Here is a 14,804-nt window from a genome sequence, read left to right on the forward strand (position 1 = left end):
CTTTGTAAAAACCATTCTCAGCTCAGTGGTCCATTCAAGAGTCCATTGACCAAATTTGTCTCTCAGACTGTAGTTGGCTGGCCTATGGAATAGAATATCATACTGTTTATGACTATAGATACTTGATTTTGTATTTACCTACCACATGTCTATTTGAGTTTGCAACTCTTAGTCCTTCCATCTCTTAAGAAGCATTATTTCCAAATGCTTATTCTTTACCCACTGAATTGTTTTTGCACAAATACTTAACAACTCCTAACAATGTTTTATATTGTCTCTTTATTGAGAGATTTTTGCTATAGGGCACATATGCTTCTGGAGAGAGAGAAAGAGAGAAATCACCTCCCAGGGGAAATGGCCATATGCAGTCCCTTCTTCTCCAGTCTCCTCTTGGGGTTTTGAGCATACATGCACATGTGCCTGGTGTGAGTTTTAAGCTGCCGGGTCTGGGACTTGAACCATGGTCACTATGCGATGTAACCACTATGCCATCTCTGTAGTGTCTTTTTTAATTTTAAAATTTGCTATAGGGCACATGTCCTTGCCAGAGAGGGAGGGAGGGAGGGAGAGAGAGAGAGAGAGAGAGAGAGAGAGAGAGAGAGAAATGACCTCCTTCAGGGAGATTATCACATCACAATCCCTTGTCTTCCATTCCCTTGGGATTTGGGGCATGCACACTTGTGTGCCCGGTGTGTTTTTTCAAGCTTCTGGGTTTGGCACTTGAACCACATAGCCAGTCATGTGGGATCCAGTGCCTTAGTTATCAATCCACTGGCTGGCTCTTATATTGCTTTTAAATTTGCTAATGTGTAGTTCAAGTCTCTATTTATTTATTTATTTATTTTAGAGAGATTTTTGCCATAGGGCATGTGCCCTTGTCAGAGAGACAGAGAGACAAAGAGAAAGAAAGTGAGAAATCACCCCATAGAACAGATGGCCATGTTGCAATCCCTTCTCCTCCATTCGCCTCTCAGAATTTTGGGCATGTGCATGCATGTACTCAGTGTGAGTTTTAAACCACCAGGTCCGGGATTTGAACTGTGGTTGACAACATGGGAGTCCAGTGAGGTGACCATTACACCACCTACTGGTCCCTCAAATCTCTTTCTTTTCTAAAAATTATTTTATTTAACTTTTAATTTATTTTATTTTGACCAGAGAAGGACAGATTGAGAGAGAGAAAGGGAAAGTGAGAAACCAAGTTGCCAGGTCCAGAACTTGAACCATGGTCGGCCATGTGGGAGTCCAGCACCCTTAACCAACACACCACCTGCTGGCCCTCTCAAATCTCATTTTAAATGTCACTGCTTTAGAAAACCTCTCTTGACACTCCAGGCTAGATTTGTATGACTTACTTTCATAGTACTCTGAATTTTTCCTTCATAATATTTATTATAAGTGAAATTAATTTATTTCAGTGTAATTATTTAAGGCTTTATTTGTCATTTAGAGGCCCCCTTAGCACAGTAGATGTCAATAACAGGTGCTCAATAAATAAATAATGGAATTAAATGTATGCTCCACTAAGGGCTTTAGCGCTCATGTCCTACTTAATCTGCAATCTTAGTACTTAATACAGTGGCTGACACTTTGTAAGCACTTTATAAATATTTGTCAAATGATTATTAGAGCATTATTTTCAATATAATGATTTTCTTATGGACAATGACTAATTTGCTTTGTTACATATGAACAATAATATTAAATAATTAATATCTTGGTCCTTATGATTGGAAGGCTTGAATGGTGGTATTTAACTTTTTACTTGATAACTATATGACATGGAACAATTTATATAAACTCTTGACATTTCAATTTTTCCATCTATGAAATAGGGAAAATGTTAGTTGTATATTTTTCATGGGGTGGTTGTGAGAAATAAGTAAAGTAATCCACTTACTCTTTGAACAAACTTTTTTTTTTTTTTGGAGAGGTTTTTGCTATAGGGCATGTGCGCTTGGCCAGACAGACAGAGAGACATAGGGACAGAAAGCGAGAAGTCACCCTCCGAGGGGATGGTCACGCCGCAATCCCTTCTCCTCCATTCTCCTCTCGGGATCTTGGGCACGCACGCACACACGCCCGGCGTGAGTTTTAAGCCACCGGGTCCAGGACGCGAACCACGGTAGACTACGTGGGAGTCCAGTGACATAGCCATTACGCTAACTGCTGGTTCCCTGAACAAACATCTTTTGAGTTCAAATTATTTTATACTATGGGGTTGCAGTAGAGGGGCAAATGGATGGCTATCCCACCTTCATGGTACTACAGTCATTAAATATTCACACTTAAATATAAGCACTCATTGAAATGTAATACGATGATGACAAGGGTACTAAAGTATTCCTAATACCATGGAGCCTATAATAAAGGGATCTAAAATAGGTCAAGATGGACTTTTTTTTTTAAAAACGTTTTTGCCATAGGACTTAAGCGCTTGCTCAGGGAAGAGAGAAAGAGACAGTGAGAGAGAAAGTGGAAAATCATTCTTCAAGGCAGATGGCCATACCACAGTTCCTTCTCTTCCATTCTCCTCTTGGGATTTTGGGCACACACATACATGTACCTGGTGTGAATTTCAGACTGCTGGATCCAGGACTTGAAATGTGGTCGACCATATGGGAATCCAGTGCCTTAACCACTATGCTACCTGTGGGCCCTAAGATAGACTTTTTTTGGAGAGATTTTTGCTGTAGGGTGCATGCACTTGCTGGATAGACAGAGACAAAGTGAGAAATAATCCCCCAGGGAGGATGGCCACACCTCAATCCCTTCTCCTCGCCTTTACTCTTGGGATCTTAGGCACACACACGTGTGACCTGGTGTGAGTTTTAAGTTACTGGGTCTGGGTCAAATACATGGGATTCTAGCAACATAACTGTTATGCCACCTGCTGGTCCCAAGGTAGACTTATTTTGAAAAAAATAAAAGATTGAATGGAAATCTGGAGAAAGATGTAAATAGTATATTAAGTGGAGGAAATATTATGTACCAATATTCTTTAATAGAAGAGGAAAGATGGTGAGTACATCATGAGAATTAAAGGAAGAATATAGTTCAAGGCAATGCTAGAGTTAGGTAGTAGTGGCCTGGTTGTTCAAGGCTTATAAAATAAAAGGAATTTTGTATTTATCCTAAGACTAGGAAGCTCTAAATAATTTTAGCAGGGAGTGACTTGATCAAATTTGCATTTCTAAAAGGTTATTTGGCTTGCATGATAGAGAATAGTATATTGAGGTAGAACAATTAAGTCTACCCAGGCAATCATAGCAGCTAAAAGAGAGATGATGGTAATTTAGGCTAGGAGGTGGTGATAGAAGTGAGAAAAGTAGACGATTTTGAGATAGATATAAATATTCAAAGAACTTGGATTGATGTAGGTGATAAAACCATTTGTTGAAGATTTTCCTTTCTTCATTGACTTGCTTTTACACAGTTACAAAAAACAAAACAAAACAAAACAAAACAAAAAAACCGGTTGACTGTATTTGTGTGGGTCAATTTCTGGACTCTTCTGTTCCCTTAATTTATTTGTGTATTCATTTTCCAATATTGTCTTGCCTTGATTACTGTAGGCTAGGGTACACATGCATATATGTGTGGTGTGTTTCTCAAGCCATTGGATCTAGGACTCAAACCGCAGAGTTTGCCATGTGTGGGATTCAGTACTGTAACTACTATGCCACCTGCTGGCCCAGATTACTATATATATATATTTTTTTTTTTTTAAAGAAAGATTTTTGCTATAGGGTGTGTGTGCTCACCAGAGAGACAGAGACAGAAAGCAAGGAATCACCCCAACGGAGGATGGCCATGCTGCAGTCGCTTCTCTGTTTTCCTCTTGGGATTTTAGGCATGCACACACATGCACCCCACATGAGTTTTAAGCTATCAGGTCCAGGACTCAAACTTCAGTCGACTATATGGGAGTCCAGTGATGTAACCATTACGCTATTGGCTGGTCCCTAAATAACTGTAGTCTTATCTTTTTTTTTTGAGGGGGGGAGGTTGCCTTAGAGTGCATGTGTCCACCAAGGGGAGAGAGGGAGAGAGACACACAGACAGTGAGAGGGAAAGTGAGCAATCATCTCTCAGGGGGATGACCACACTACAGTCCCTTTTCTTCTATTCTCCTTCTTGGATTTTGGGCATACACACACCCCAGCATGAGTTTGAAGCTACTGTGTCTGGGACTCAAACTGGTCAGCTATGTAGGAATGTAGCAACGTAACTGCTACACCATCTGCTGCTTCCACTATAGTTTTATCTTAAGTCATAGAATTGGAAAGTGTGATTCCTCAACTATATTTATGTTGTTAAAGTTGTTTTAGCTATTCTATTCCTTTATCTTTTTATATAAATTTTAGATTTAGCTTTTCTATACTTAGAAAACTCTTGCTGGGGTTTTGATTGGACTTATGTGAAATATATAAATTCGGGTTGAATTGGTATCATTACTTTATTGAGTTATTAATATGGTATATATCATATAGATTTTGATTTCTTTCACTAGCATTTTATAATTTTCAGCATATAGTTCCTATATATGTTAGATTTATACATAGTATTTTAAAAGGTATCTTATATAGTATTTAAAAATATTTTTTCATTTTTACATTGCTAGTAGATGGGAATATGATTGCTTTACATCTAGTAAATTTTATTTTTTATTTTATTTATTTATATTTTTGGAGAGGTTTTTGCTATAGGGTGTGTGCGCTCACCAGAAAGAGAGAAACAGAGAGCCAGAAAGCGAGAAATCACCCCCCAGGGGAGATGGCCACGCCACAATCCCTTCTTCTCCATTCTCCTCTTGGGATCTTGGGCACGCATGTGGCGTGAGTTTAAGCCACTGGATCCGGGACTCGAACTGTGTTCGACTACATAGGAGTCCAGTGACATAGCCATTATGCTAACTGCTGGGCCCTATCTAGTACATTTTAATACATGTCTTTGCAACTTTCTATGTATACAATCATTTTGTTTGGAATAGAGATGATTTTATTTTGTCCTGTCTAATCTATTGATAGTTGTATATTTTTCGTAGGGTGGTTGCGAGGAATAATGTATGCACTATTTTTTTTTTCGTGCCTTGTTGCACTGGCTTAGAATTCCAGTATGATAAAAATGAGTGGTGAGCATGTACATCTTTGATACATGTTTGTTTTTCCTTTATTATGCCAGGTATATTTGTGTGTATGTGACAGAAAAAGAGGGAAGGAGAGAGGGATATAGGAAAGAGAAAGAGAGAAAAAGCACTCACAGTGGGGTCCAGTCACATCACAATCCTCTTTCCTCTGAATCTCCATCCAAGCAGTATACTGGGCATGTCCCTGTATGTCTGGTGTATAAGTCACTGGAGCCAGGACTCCAACCTTGGTCAGCCACCTGGTACCTATTAATAGTTTTCACTGCACAACTCAGCTATGGGGCTGGCCCTGATAAGAGAAAGACATTAGTGTTTTATCATTAAGTATGGCATTAGTTGCAGATTTTTTGGACCTCCCCTTCTATTTTAGTTCACTGAGAGTTTTTTTGTTTGTTTGTTTTGAGAGGTTTTCGCGATAAGAAGGTGCATGTGCTTGCCAGAAAGACAGAGAGAGACAGAGAGACAGAAAGCGAGAAATCACCCCCAGGGGGAATTGCCATACCGCAATCCCTTCTCTTCCATTCTCTTCTTGGGATCCTGGGCATGCACACACATGGCGCCCGGCGTGAGTTTAAGCCACTGAGTCTGGGACTCGAACTGTGGTCAACTACATGGGAGTCCAGCAGCATAGCCATTACACTAACTGCTGGTCCCTCAGTGAGAGTTTTTCTGTAAATTATGTTGAATTTTGTCAGTGCTTTTTCTGTCATTTGATAGGATCATGTAGTTTTCCTTCTTTAGATTGTTAATATAGTGCATTGCATTAATTTGCAAGTATTTGACCAGCTTTGCATTCCCAGTATAAACCCCATTTGGCATTATCTATTATTGTTATTCTGTATTATTGAGTTTTGTTAATATTTTCTTGAGGATTCTTATATTTCTGTTTATAAGAGATAGTGATCTGTAGTTTTATTTTCTTGTACTGGCTTTGGTTTTGGAGACAGGATAATGCTTGGCCTTGTAAAATGAGCTGTGAAGCATTTGTATTTTTTAGATAAGATTTTGTAGTATTTGTATTATTTCTATAAATCTTTGATAGAATTTGCCAGTGAAACCAAGGCAAGGAAACCTAATTCCTTTTCTTGTTATGAACTAGTCATGTTACTTGTTTTAAGTGATTTTGGTAGTTTTTGCATTTCAAGGATTGGTCTAAGTTGTCAGATTTTTGTGTGTAGGGTTTTAGCATTCCCTGTTGTTTTCTCTTGTTCCTTTTTAATATCAGTGTGTAGTGTATTCCTTTCTTTCACTACTTATATTAGTTATGTGTATCTTTTGTCTTTTTTCTTTGCCAGGCTTGATAGAGGTTTATTTTATTGATCTTCTCAAGTAACCATCTTTTGTTTCAATACTTTTTTTTCTATTTCATTGATTTCTGCTCTTTTTAAAAAAATATTATTATTTTGTTCCTTTTTGCTTTGGGTTTATTTTATTCTGTTTTGATTTTTTGTTGTTGTTTGATTTTTTACTATAGGGCATGTGCGCTTGCTGGAGAAAGAAAGAAAGTGAGAAATCAGCCCCCAGGGGTTTGACCATGCGTCAGTCCTTTTTCCTCCATTCTCCTCTCGGGATTTTGGGCATATGCATACATACCCAGTGTGAGTTTTAAACGGCTGAGTCTGGGACTCAGATTGTGGTCAGCCATGTGGGAGTCCAGTGCCACAACCACTATGCCACCCATTAGTCCCTGTTTCTATGTTTTTATGGTGAACGCTTAGATTTGTTTTAAGATCTTTTTTCTTCTAAGTATTTTAATACTGTAAGTGTCCCCTGATCACTTTCTTACCTGCATCTCACACATTTAGAAATGTTATATATTTTTTTCATTTAGGTTAAAATATTTTCTTTCTTTCTTTCATTTTTTTTTAGAGAAATTTTTGCTATGGGGCATGTGTGCTCACCAGAGACAGACAGAAAACAAGAAATCACCCCATGGGGGGATAGCTACACCACAATCCCTTCTCCATTCTCTTCTTGTGATCTTGGGTACACATACATACACGCCTGTCGTGAGTTTTAAGCTGCTGGGCCTTGGACTCGAACTGCAGTTGATAGCAACATAACCATTACTCCATCTGCTGGTCTGGGGTAAAAAAATTTCTAATTTCTTGAGAAAGGAAAAAAGATTAGTAAGGCATTTAAAATTAATCAGGCCTTGAGAGAAATGCAGATGTGACACTTCAGCCACATGTGCTGACCATTATTGGAGTCAAAAGATTTGATTCCAGTATTCTGGGCTATATAGCATGAAAAGATTACAATAGTTAATTGAACTGGAAGCAATTCATAGACAATAAAACTTTGTACTAAAATTGATAAATAATTTGAATCACATAAGTCCCTGATAAACAGTTTTGTAACTTTTCTCTTTTCATGGTCTTCTTTTATTTCTTTTTCCTATAAAGGAAAATCCCAAACTTTGCCATTGTGGAGCATTGGTTGCACTTTTCTTAAATCTTTGTTTCTGGCTAGCTATTCTCCAGTTTAGGCTTGAATAAACCTTTTTTTCTTGTTTGACAAGCTTGGGTTAGAATTTTTTTTTTTTTTTTTTAATTCGCCAGAGGGCATGTGCACTGCCTAGAGACAGATAGACAGAGAGAAAGAGAAATGGGGGAATGGTCATGCCACAATCCTTTCTCCTTTAAGGGATTTTTGGGCATACATTCATATGCACCTGCTGTGTTACTCAAGCTGCAGGGCCTAGGACTCCAACTGTGAACCATGCAGTATCCAGCTACCTTAACCTCCACACTGTGCGCTGGTACTTGGATTAGATTTATTTCAGGTTGACGTTCTCTTGAGATTTCTTCTTTGACTCTGAATTATTTAGAAGTATACTGTTTAATTTCCAAGTAGGTAGAGATTTTCCTGTTATATTTTTGTTACTATTTTCTGTGGATATTCATTATGGTCAAAGAATATGCTTTTTTAAAAAATTTGTTAACATTTGTTTATAAATCAGGATATGGCATATCTCAGTGAATGGTCCATGTACACTTGAAAAGAGTGTACTCTGCTATTGTTTGATAGTGTTATATAAATGTCACTTAGATTTCATTTGTTGAGGTCACTGTGCAGAATACATGTTTTCATTATTTTTGGTCTAATTCCACATATTTTGTCTAATTCCTTCAAGAACTTTTCTTTGTAGTCACAGCTTGGTTATTTGGTGCAGCAGACCTAGCTTTTGGCTCATCTTGGTTTTTGCTATGCTTCCTCATTAACCTTAATCATTTCTAGCTATTAATTTTGTCAGTGATTACTTCATGTATTTTAAATTTATGCTATAAGCCTCATACTTATATATAACAATTTTTTTGTTTTTGAGGGTTTTTTTTTTTTGCCATAGGACACTTGTGCTCACCAGAGAGAGATGGTTAGAGGGAAAGTGAGAAATCATCTCCCATGGGGAATGGCCATGCTGCAATGCTTTTTCCTCCATTCTCCTCCTGGGATTTTGGGTGTGCACGTGTGTGTGCACATACACACACACACACACACACACACACACACACACACGAGCCCAGCATGCTTTCAAGCCACTAGGTTTGGAGTTCAAATCACAGTCAACCTTGTGGGAATCCAGCATCTTAACCATTGCACTTACTGCTGGCCCCTGCATATAACTATTATAGCTTCTTTTTTAAAAAAATAATTATTTATTTTAAATTTTTTATTTATTCATTCATTTATTTTAATTTGACCATAGAGAGATAGAGAAAGAGAGATAGAGAGAAAGTGAGAAAGCAAGCCACCAGGTCCGGGACTTGAACCGTGGTTGGTCATGTGGGAGCGTCCAGCGCCTTAACCACCATGCCACCTGCTAGTCCCCAACTATTATATCTTCTTGATAACTTGAGCTTTTAATAATTTTTAAATGTTCTCTTTATTTCTGTTAATACTCTTTTGTCCTGATATTATGATTACTCTGAATTTCTTATGCTTTTGTTTCCATAGTATATCTGTATTCCAGTCTGTCTTAGTCTTTATATTTTGTACATATCTCTTGAAAGAGGGCTCAGAGGGCTGTGGTTTGGTTCTGGATCACTGCAATAAAGTAAATATTTTTTGAAGTGAATCACATGCATTTTTTGGTTTCCCAGTACGTGTAAAAGTTATATTTGCATTGGGCTGTAGTCTTTTAGTAGTGTTATGTCTTAAAAAAAAAAAAAGTACATATTTTCTATCCGAATTTCCTACCTATACCACTAAAACTTTGTATCAGACATAAGGCTGTTTTGCTTTCTTGTCATTCATGTGTTCTCTGGAATAATACTTTAAATTTCCTTCAAGAACTTTTCTTTGTAGTCACAGCTTGGGTATTTGGTGCAGCAGACCTAGCTTTTGATTCATCTTGGTTTTTGCTATGCTTCCTCATTAACCTTAATCATTTCTAGCTTTTGATTTAAAATTAGAGACCTAAGACTCTTCCTTTCACTTGACCACTTAGAGGTTACTGTAGGAATAGTCATTGGCCTAATTTCAATATTGTTATATCTCAGGAATAGGGAAGCCTGGGAAGAAGGAGAGAAACAGAGGAATGGCTCGTCTGTGGAGTAGTTGGCACACGCACAACAACATTATTATCAATTAAGTTTGCTGTCTCATATGAATACTTTTTGTGGTTCCCCAAAATAATCACAATAGTAGCATCAAGGATTATTGATCACAGATCACCATAACAAGTATAATAATAATGAAAAAGTATGAATTACCAAAATGTGACTCAGAGACATGAAGTGAGTGGATACTGTTGGAAAAATGGTGCCAGTAGACATATATGACTTAAGGTTGCCATGAATTTGTAAAATAAACAAAACAAAATAAAGGAACGCCCAAAATAAACACACTCCCCAAAACAAAACACCCCAAAGCTATTCCTGGAAAGAAAAATAAAAGTGAGCCATTCTGCACATATTGGATTTTTCTTTTGTTATTCATTCTTACAGTCTAATTGAAGAGTCTAGACCATTAATATCTTTTAAACTTGTTGCTTAAATGTTGATATATTTCAATTATATTTAACATTTTAACACTTACTTTTCTATTTGCTCTTTTTGTTCTTATTTCTCTGGTTTTTGTTTGTTTGTTTGTTTTTTTAAGAAAACAAGTACACAGATGCTATTAATTTTGTCTGTAAGTATAGTATGGTCCTTATTTGAGTTTTACAAAACATCAAATATAAATAATCTGAAACTGTAAAATACACAAAAACTGGCTTCTTACACAGGCATACCAGGCAGTACAAGCTGAAAACTTGAGTAAGTTAACATATTTTTACATTAATCTACATAGGACCAGGTAACAAAACAAGTTTCAATTTATAACACTTGATACTTCTTTGGAACTGTTTATCAGTTAAGAGTATGAAAATGGTTAGATCTAGGCAAAAAATAATTATTTTTATAGCCAAAAATAAAGGTGTAATATAAGCAGTTGCCTACTTTACTAAGCCACAATATTTTGAAACTAATAAATGATACCTGAGGGCATTTACATTAAAAAGGCAACATGAATCATGCTTTTATTATTTTTTTTGCGGGGGGGGGAAGAGGTTTTTGCTATAGGGCGTGTGTGCTCGCCCGACAGAGAGAGACATAGGGACAGAAAGCAAGAAATCACCCCCCAGAGGGGATGGTCACGCCACAATCCCTTCTCCTCCATTCTCCTCTTGGAATCTTGGGCACACACGCACATGCGTCCGGCGTGAGTAGGAAGCACCAGGTCCGGGATGTGAACCGCGGTCTACTACGTGGGAGTCCAGCGACATAGCCATTACGCTAACTGCTGGTTCCCGAATCATGCTGTTTCATCTCATGACTAACCTATGCACACATTTTGTTCAAAAGGTTTAAAAACTGGGAACCAGCAGTTAGCGTAATGGCTATGTCGCTGGACTCCCACATAGTTGACCGCGATTCGCGTCCCGGACCCGGTGGCTTAAAAATCACGCCGGACGCGTGTGCGTGTGTGACCAAGATCCCAAGAGGAGAATGGAGGAGAAGGGATTGTGGCGTGACCATCCCCTCTGGGGGGTGATTTCTCGCTTTCTGTCCCTATGTCTCTCTCTCTCTGTCTGGTGAGCACACGCGCCCTATAGCGAAAACCTCTCCAAAAAAAAAAAAAAAGGTTTAAAAACTATATTTCTACTTTCAACACAGCATACTGCAGTGTTTCTAATATTTCTAGCAAAATGAATGCTTTCAAAGCGAGCGGAACCACTTTCAAGTGACTAGTGTTAATGTTTTCCCTTTTGAACTAAGGATTTAGCAAATAATCTGGTTCTTCCCAGATGAAATAATATAGTAAGAGGATTCCGTTAAGAGTATTTATTTCTAGGACCAGCAGTTGGCACAATGGCTATGTCACTGGACTCCCATGTAGTCGAATGTGGTTCGAGTCCTGGACCCAGTGGCTTAAACTCACGTCAGGTGCCTGTGTCGCCAAGATCCTGAGAGGAGAATGGAAGAGCAGAGATTGCAGCATGGCCATCCCCCCCCAGGGAGGGGGTGATTTCTCGCTTTTTGTCTTTCTGTATCTCTCTGTCTTTCTGGCGAGCGCATGCACCCTATAGCAAAAACCTGTCTGAAAAAAAAAAAGAGTATTTATTTCTATTCACTCTAATGCTATAACAACATCAAGCTCTTCTGTTTCTGTATGTGATCTCTTTGCACTGACATTCTCTTTCTCATCTAATTTTCCTCTTGGAACTTCTCTCCTCACTGATGTCAGCATTCTTTGAAGGTCCTTCTTCATCTGAATCAACTGTGAGCATGTCATCTTGCTCTTGTGCTGTGCAGATAAAAGGCTGTATTCCATCATCACTGCCATTGGTTATGCTTTTGGGATCATTGTCAAATTGTTTGGGTGCCACTTTTTCTGGGGCATCACCAACTTCAAATTTAATATCCTTTCCTAGGTCTTCACTTTGAAGGATGTGATCATAAAGTGTAGTCTTGAAGGAAGTCATCTGCTTGAAGCCTGCCTTAATTTCTCATTCCAAATACTGACAACTTCTTGTGATTATTAGCTTTGTTTCTCCCTCATCTGAAGATACTAGAATTGTTCTTTTTCCCGTCTTCAGTTTGGAAATCTGGTGCTACCAGAGCAAATTTTTCTTTTGCTATGTTATCTTGTTTTTTTCTTTTTAAATTTATTTTAAATTAGTTAATTAATTAATTTTTACATTTTCCCACAAACATTTACTTTATATATAAAAAAAAATTGCTTATACTCCATAGTTCTTGACAGTTAAAAAACAACTATCAAAATTTCAAAATACTGAATTTTAAAGATAATGTTCAAAGTATTTTTTATAATTTTGTATAATTTTGTTTGTGACTCTATGGCAGCAGAAACAGTATGGTTTTAAATATTTACGTGTCAGCTACTCAAATTGTTGAAAAGCAAATGCCCAGCACACTAATCACACATAAACCTTCTCAATTCAACCTGCCTACCAAGTATTCTGTGATCTACCATCTGGAGGCAAAGATCAGTCTCTTTTTCTTCCTTCAAAGTCTTTCTCAAGTTAATCCTCTAGTGTGGTCGCTCTTTTGCAATCTCTACTGATTACAATGCTGGGCTGGAAAAGTCCAGGTTATTTTATGTTATAAATTCTTTCATATATCTTCTCTAATCCTCTCTGCCAGGCAGAACTATTTATGGTGCCAGGTGATCTTTCTAAGAGCTTCTGTTGGCTTACTTGGGATCCACCTCTTAGTTCCATAGTTTTCTGATTGATCTTCAGGTATAACATTCCAGTCAAAGCCCTGTCCAATAATGAGTATTTTCAATTTCTGATTCAATGCAACAAGCGTTGATCAACTTATGTAAATAACCCTTCTGCCACAAAATAAGAATACTCCCAAATATTTCCAATTCAAGAGGGGTAGGAAGGAAGAAAAGTTTATATTTCCATTTAAAGAAACAAACAAAAATATTTTAACAAATTACTGAATCTATCAACAACTCAAAAGAAAGTAAAATGTTTAAATTGGGAAAACAAAGCATAGTAAAAAAAAAATCAGTAATGTTTTACTCAAAAGTCATAAAATTCTGTTTCGCCAGTTGAGTCTTATGTTCAAACTCTCTTGCCATGGTCCAATCTTTCTGTTTAAATCCTGGAAGTTAGCATTCAACATTGTTATTGATATTTCTTGTCCCTAGCATTAAATTGGTCATTTTCTTGGTTGCCTTTTGTTCTTTTATTTCTGTGTTTTTAGTTTTCCTGGTCAAGCACTCCTTTCAGAACTTCTTGAAGAGTGGGTCTACTGCTGGCAAATTCTTTCAGGTCTTGTTTATCTGCAAATGTTTTTATTCTTTCTTTCCATATGAAAGATAATCTTGCTGGGTATAGTATTCTTGGTTGAAACTGTTTTCACTTAACACTTTGAATATATGTTCCCATATTCTTTCCTTGCTCTCATTCTTTGTGATGAGAGGTCTGAGGATAGCCTGATGGGATAACCTTTATAAGTAACCTGATGTTTCTCTCTTGCCATTTTTAGTATCTTGTTTTTGTCTGTAGATTTGGCCAGTCTGGCTGTGATGTGCCTTGGGGAAGATCTTCTTGAGTTGATTCTGTTAGGGATCCTTTGTATTTCTTGGGTCATTTGAATGCCTCTTTAGATTTGGAAAGTTTTCTTCCAAGATTTCATGGAATAGAATATCAATGCCCTTATTAGTTTCCTCACTTTCTGGGATACCGATTATCCTGATGTTTGGGCACTTAATGCTGTCTAGTATTTCTCGTATAGTATTCTCATTTTTTAAAAAATTTTTTAAAATTTAATTTATTTGGGTTATTTTTTCAGTTTTTTTGGTTGTTTTTTCTAGATCAGAGATTTTTGCCTTCGGCATCTGAGATTTGATGTTCTGCATGGACTAATGTGTTTTTAATGCTTTTGAGGGAGGTTTTGATTTCCTGAATGGCAGCCTTCATCTCTAGTAGCTCCATTTGATTCTTTTTTATAGCGTGTATTTCCTCTTTCAGATCATGAAAGAACTTCAACACCTCCTGGAACTCATTGTCCCTTCTCTCCTGCATCTTCTGGAGTTCATTATCTCTCAGCTCTTACATCTAGTTTAATTTTGTTACTATGAATATTCTGAAGTCTCTATCAGACATTTCCATGAATTCTACTATACTGTCTGTGGATGATGAGGAGTGTTGTCTTCCCTTTTAGGAGAGAGATATTTTCTTGGTTTCTCATGTTTCTTGTGCCTCTGCAGTTGTTTCTGGTCATACTGTGACAAAATCTCTCCTCCACAGTGCTTGCCTGAATATTTTGGAAGTCTAAGAGTTGGGTTTAGAGTATGGCTTCCCTGAACACACCCGGACACACCTCCTCACTATGTTATCTTGTAAGAATGGTCACTTTATGGACATTGTGCCATATAGTCACCTCTGGCTTGCTGGCACATACATAGCAATCAGGGTTGAGAGGATCCAGTGCACAAGGCACAAGAAGATTCTTTCTTAGGTTTGGCTGTTTATTTTAAAAAATTGTTCTATACTGGTCTCTTTTTCTTGATAAAGTCTTCATTTCTTCCAACACTGTTAACCTGGCAGTTACTGCATTAGTGATAGCAATAGCAAGAATAATGTTACTTGTCATCGATTTTATATAAAATCTGCCTTCATATTCCTGCT

At 37.4% G+C, this 14,804-nt stretch overlaps 1 protein-coding gene and 1 pseudogene across 1 annotated transcript in view; one reads left to right on the forward strand and one right to left on the reverse strand.

Moving 5' to 3' along the window:
• Positions 1–14,804, forward strand: part of SYCP1 (synaptonemal complex protein 1) — a 127,434-nt gene that overhangs the window by 45,335 nt on the left and 67,295 nt on the right. The window lies entirely within an intron of this gene.
• Positions 11,765–14,804, reverse strand: part of LOC102469286 (SUMO-activating enzyme subunit 2-like) — a 5,697-nt pseudogene continuing 2,657 nt past the window's right edge.

The sequence above is a fragment of the Tupaia chinensis genome, unplaced genomic scaffold, assembly GCF_000334495.1.
Source record: "Tupaia chinensis unplaced genomic scaffold, TupChi_1.0 Scaffold000270_2, whole genome shotgun sequence".
NCBI lineage: Eukaryota > Metazoa > Chordata > Mammalia > Scandentia > Tupaiidae > Tupaia > Tupaia belangeri.